The 6,555-nt window shown below is 37.8% G+C and overlaps 1 pseudogene; it reads right to left on the reverse strand.

Moving 5' to 3' along the window:
• Nucleotides 1–5,620: 5,620 nt before the first annotated feature.
• Nucleotides 5,621–6,121, reverse strand: LOC112448566 (protein tyrosine phosphatase type IVA 1-like; annotated as a pseudogene).
• Nucleotides 6,122–6,555: the final 434 nt, after the last annotated feature.

Below are 6,555 nucleotides of genomic sequence, written 5' to 3' on the forward strand. Positions count from 1 at the left end.
CATCTCTGAGCAGGCATTCTAGGCAGAAAGAAGAGTTAAGTTGCAGTGGTCAGAGATCTGAAGGCAGGAGTGTGCTTTCCATATTTGAAGAAAATAAGGAGAACATTGTAGATGGAATAGAGAAAAAAGAAAGGTGATTGTATTTTTAATACTGGGTTAGGTCATATAGTCCTTTGAAGGTCAAGGTGAGGACTAAATATTAATATGAGTGATATGAGAGACACTGAAGCATTTTAAGCAGATGAATAACATAATCCAGTTCACAATTTGAGATTAGTAACTTAGAAACCATGTGAAAAACACACATGGGCATGTGAACCAAGAAACTAGGTAAGGAGTTACCTTACCTAGTATAAGTAAGGTAATAATAATAATGTCAATGAGAGGTAATGATGACTTGGATAGGATGTAAGCAAGTAAAGATAGTGAGAAGATAGAGCTGTCTAGATTTGCTGATGGATCAGAAGTGTGGAAAAGTAACCAAAGATGATGGCAAGACTTTGGCTTAGGAAATCAGAATAACAGAGCTGCCATTTACTAAGAATAAGATGGATCTGAAAGTAACAGTTTCAGGAACTGGGGAGAATTAAGAGTTCAGTTTTGGAAATATTAAGTTTGAGATACCTTCTCCATGTGTAAATTTTGAGTAGCCACTTAAGTACACAATTTTGGAAAGTTAGAGACAAAATTAGGAGTTTGTGTTTAAAGATATATGAAACTATGAGACTTGATAAGGTCATATGGAGAATGAGTGTAGAGAGAAATAAGAAGATGTCCTAGAACTAATCCCCAGGGCACTATAACATTTACAGGTTGAGGATATGAGGATGATTCAGCAAAGGAGTCTAAGAAGGAGTAACTTCTTAAAGGAAAACCAAAACAATTTTATCCTGGTAGCCAACTGAAAATATTGTTTCAAAGAAGATTAGTAATCAGTTGTTAAATGCAGCTGATTGGTTAAGTAAAATGAAACTTGAAAACTGACCATAACATTTTTGTAGCATACAGCTCATTGGTGACTTCTAATCAGAACACTTTCAGGGGAGAGATGGTGAAGAAAATCTGATAGACTGAAATAAAGACAAAATGAGTTTCACTTCCAGCAAAGATAGAAGATTTACATCCCATTTGAAACAATCAAAAGAAAAAATAAACAGACACAATATGGGACAGTGGATTTTGAGACCAGGCAATGAATGGCAGTGACCATAAAGACATTGGAACAAAGAGGTCATCCTATAGGTACTCCATTTGATTATTTTGAGAGAGTTTCCAGGTTGTAGAACCACAGGGAAAACAAGACATAGCCTTGTAGTAGGGTAACCAATTTGTTCCAATTTGCCTAAGACTTTCTCAATTTTAGCTCAGTTTGTAAAGAATTGGCCTGCAAGGCAGGAGATCCCAGTTTGATTCCTAGGTCAGGAAGATCTGCTGGAGGAGGGATAGGCTACCCACTCAGTATTCTTGGGCTTCCCTTGTGGCTTAGCTGGTAAAGAATCTGCCTGCAATGCAGAAGACCCAGGCTCGATCCCTGGGTTGGGAAGATCCCCTGGAGAAGGGAAAGGCTACCAACTCTGGTATTCTGGCCTGGAGAATTCCATGGACTGTATAGTTGATGGGGTCACAAAGAGTCAAACACAACTGAGTGACTTTCATTTTCACTTTCTTTCTCAATTTTATTTTAATTTTTGTCTTATGCACTAATTTTTAAATTTTATGTATTTATTTAATAAGAGGATAATTGGTTTACAATGCTGTGTTGGTTTCTGCCTTACAAGAATTTGAATCAGTCATATATATATGGGGATAGATGTATATATATATATATATACATCTATATATATATATACATACATATATATATATATATATAGAGAGAGAGAGAGAGAGATACATCTCTCCCCTCCTTCTTGAGCCTCCCTCACTTTCCCCTACCTCATTCTACCCCTCTAGATCATCACAGAGCACTGGGCAGGGCTCCCTGTGTTAAATATGAAAATTTTGCATCGCATGATCCCCTTCCACCCAAATACTGGGATAACTGGTCACTTTACCTAGACAACTCAAACTGGAACTGAGAACCAAGAAACTAAAGAAACTACAGTTCACAAAAATGACCAAAGAGGAAAGAGCAGCACAGGGAAAGAATCACTGTAAATCTGCATAAGGTCATTCCTCAATTTTTCAGCCTAGAGTCTTGATTAAAATACACATGTGAGGAAATTATCTGAGGCTCAGGAAAGAGCTAACAAGAAAAGGATTATAGGGAACAGTATGTGTCACTTATATAGAACTGTGAATAATGCCTATTTCCATCTTCCAGATTGGAAAATATCTCACTTCCTCACTTCACAGAGTATTATGTGAAGTAGTCATAAGCATCTTGCTTCAGTACTGGGGACGAATTAGCTGTAGACAGGCTTCTTTTGTGACTCAGATGATAAAACATCTGCAGGAGACCTGGGTTCTATCCCTGGGTTGGAAAGATGCCCTGGAGAAGGAAATGGCTATCCACTCCAGTATTCTTGCCTGGAGAATTCTATGAACAGAGGAGTCTGATGGGCTACAGTCCATGGGGTCACAAAAAGTCAGACACGACTGAGCAACTAACACTTTAGCTCTAGACTAAATAATGCTGTGGTTCCAACCTCATGTCTTTGAAAGAGAACCTAAAACAATCAAAGTGTTCCTAACAAATTATCTACATTCCAAAACAAGGCTGAAGAAGACTTATAGGAACGCAAAAATATATGTAACACCCACTGAAGCAAAATTCACAATAAATGATGCATTTTCATGCACATAAATATTACAACAATGAGGAGAGAGATAGCAAAAGATCCAGGAATGATGTAATTGCTAAAACTAGTAGATAAAGATATTAAAACAATTTTTTAACTGCATTCTAGATAAAATACATAAAAAGTTGCAAATCAAATTTCTATAGACGAAAACTACAATGTATGTGATAAAAAGTACATGGAGTGAATTAAAGATTAAATATTATAGAAGAAAAGGTTAATGAACTTGAAGACATAGGAGGAGAAACTATCCAAAGGGAAACACAGAAATAAAACAAGAATTTACAATTTTAGAACAGATAATTCTATTAGTACCAGAGAGCTGAGCATTCAGAATATAAGAGACATGATAGGAGGATGTAATAAGGAAAAGGAGATCAAATCCATATGCCTTAGAGAGGACATGTCCCTAGGGTCAAGTCCTGAATGGAAGGGTAAAATAAAATTATTAAATAAACTTGAGTGCTTCACTGTAATAAATGCCAAGAATCTCTCTTTACATTTTATTTTATATTTTGCATTTTATTTTTTATTTAGATGTCTAAGCTCTTACACTAGGGTTTTTACAAGCTGGTGAACACTGACAAATGATATCTCCCACATAACTCTAACCACACTTTCCCAGACACTATAAACATATGGTTGAACATTACTATGCATCATTATTTTATCAGTTAAAAATAAAGCAAGTGACCAAGTATCTAAATGTTAGGTTATATAACACAAAAGATATACACATTATTTGATGTCTACTCAAGCGGAGAAGGCAATGGCACCCCACTCCAGTACTCTTGCATGGAAAAACCCATGAAGGGAGGAGCCTGGTTGGCTGCAGTCCATGGGGTCATGAAGAGTCGGACACGACTGAGCAACTTCACTTTCACTTTTCACTTTCATGCACTGGAGAAGGAAATGGCAACCCACTCTAGTGTTCTTGCCTGGAGAATCCCAGGGACGGGCGAGCCCGGTGGGCTGCCATCTATGGGGTCGCACAGAGTCAGACATGACTGAAGCGACTTAGCAGCAGCAGCAGCAGCAGCAATTACTGGAAAACTCTTTTTTTTTTTTGCAAGAGAGATTGGGAGGAGAGGGGGAAAAATTTACACTTCAAAGAAAAGTAATAGTTGGTAAAAAACTTCTGGTGTTTTAGGAAAATTATGACTATCAGAAATTTAATAATTGGAAATTATTTTAGGTATGATAAAGCATCTCTACCTTTTAAAAATATTCATCAGATTAAAGCACATATGCTATATGTTCTATAATAAAACAAAGGTAACATTTTATGAAAAATATTTAATATCCTTTCCAATTTTTTTTCAAATCCCTACTGTTAATTAAGTTGTGTTATAAAATATGAAGATTAAGTGTAAAGCTTTTTTGTCTGGGGTCATTAAAGATGTGCTTCTGTACAATGTAGATTTTCAAAATGGAGATTTTCCATAAGAATATAAAAGGAGATACATATGAAGTTATGAAATAAGTTTTTAAATAACTTCATACACACAGAGGGGCCGATAGGATGGAGACTCAAGGGACAGGATATTTGTATACATATAGCTGATACATGTTGTCATACAGCAGAAGCTAACATGACATTGTTAAATAAACAATGTCATGTTAGTTTATATGCAAAGTACATCATGAGAAACGCTGGACTGGAGGAAGCACAAGCTGGAGTCAAGATTGCCGGGAGAAATATCAATAACCTCAGATATGCAGATGACACCACCCTTATGGCAGAAAGTGAAGAGGAACTAAAAAGCCTCTTGATGAAGGTGAAAGTGGAGAGTGAAAAGGTTGGCTTAAAGCTCAACATTCAGAAAACGAAGATCATGGCATCCAGTCCCATCACTTCATTGGGAAACAGATGGGGAAACAGTGGAAACAGTGTCAGACTTAATTTTTGGGGCTCCAAAATCACTAGAGATGGTGATTGCAGCCATGAAATTAAAAGACGCTTACTCCTTGGAAGGAAAGTTATGACCAACCTGGATAGCATATTGAAAAGCAGAGACATTACTTTGCCAACAAAGGTCCATCTAGTCAAGGCTATGGTTTTTCCAGTGGTCACGTATGGATGTGAAAGTTGGACTGTGAATAAAGCTGAACGCCGAAGAATTGATGCTTTTGAACTGTGGTGTTGGAGAAGACTCTTGAGAGTCCCTTGGACTGCAAGGAGATCCAACCAGTCCATTCTAAAGGAGATTGGTCCTGGGTGTTCTTTGGAAGGAATGATGCTAAAGCTGAAACTCCAAAGAGTTGACTCATTGGAAAAGACTCTGATGCTGGGAGGCATTGGGGGCAAGAGGAGAAGGGGACGACAGAGGATGAGATGGCTGGATGGCATCACTGACTCATTGGACGTGGGTCTGAGTGAACTCCAGGAGTTGGTGATGGACAGGGAGGCCTGGCGAGCTGTGATTCATGGGGTTGCAAAAAAAAAAACAAAACATAAGTATCGTGTTTGGGTATTTTGGCAGCTGATATCCCAAACTTTTTATACTTTGGTAAGATTCTGGATGAGAATCAATTTAAAGACAACACAATTCTGCATGATTTCACACTGGCACAAGTAATAGGTACATTTTAAATGCTGCACAATGAGAATCTTTTGTTAAGTATCAAAATAGGCCGACTGTAACTGAGACACAGAGATTATAATTATGCCAAGCTTGTGATTTGGTGAAACTACTTTTCAGACTACTATGGAAGCTTCTCTAAGACTTATTCACTAAACCACTGTGTTGGCTAATAAGAAGGGCAAATTAGGTCCTATCTCAAATTCCACTTTTAAGGCAACATTAGGCATTCTGGTTTTATTGATTACAACAGTTGCTTCTATGGCCATTGGAGTTTTGAAGCACATTCATATTTTAGAACAATACTTCATGTACAAAAGTTCCTTGTTATTAAAATCCCCACCCCCTCTTTTGTTTTATGAACTGCACTGAATCCTCATATTTCATTCTACTTTCAGTTAATATCAGGATGACAAGCACTGGACTCTGCTAAGACCTGCACATTGGTAGCAACACAAAACCATGTTTCCATGTTTTCACAAAGCTTAATTTTTTTAAAGATTTAACCAGTCATCAGCAATCTGGCTAGATGGTGGGACACCATCATCAAAAGGCCACTTGTGAACATGAATGCCTTCTTTATCCACAAGGGCCGTGTTATTCTATTGCAATAAATCCTTACTTCTTAAATTTCTCTACAAAAAATTTTAAGGTTGCATTGGTTAGATTGAATTTAATAGGAAATCTCATGTTCTTGTATGAGACTTCCACAGGATCTGGAAGGTTTATTTAAGCCATGTTAACTCAGTTCAGTTCAGTTCAGTCGCTCAGTCATGACTGACTCTTTGCAATGCCATGGACTGCAGCACATCAGGCTTCCCTGTCCATCACCAACTCCCAGAGTTTGCTCAAACTCATGTCCATCAAGTAACCAACTCATCCTCTGTCTTCATTTTCTTCTTCCATCTTCAGTCTTGCCCAGTATCAGGGTCTTTTCCAATGAGTCAGGTGGCCAAAGTATTGGAGTTTCAGCTTCAGCATCAGTCCTTCCAATGAATATGAAGGACTGATTTCCTTTAGGATGCACTGGTTGGATCTCCTTGCAGTCCAAGGGACTCTCAAGTCTTCTCCAACATCACAGTTCAAAAGCATCTGTTCTTCGGTGCTCAGTTTTCTTTATAGTCCAACTCACATCCATACATGACTACTGGGAAAACCAAAGCTTTGACTAG

The sequence above is a fragment of the Bos taurus genome, chromosome 10 (assembly GCF_002263795.3).
Source record: "Bos taurus isolate L1 Dominette 01449 registration number 42190680 breed Hereford chromosome 10, ARS-UCD2.0, whole genome shotgun sequence".
In the NCBI taxonomy this organism is placed as follows: domain Eukaryota; kingdom Metazoa; phylum Chordata; class Mammalia; order Artiodactyla; family Bovidae; genus Bos; species Bos taurus.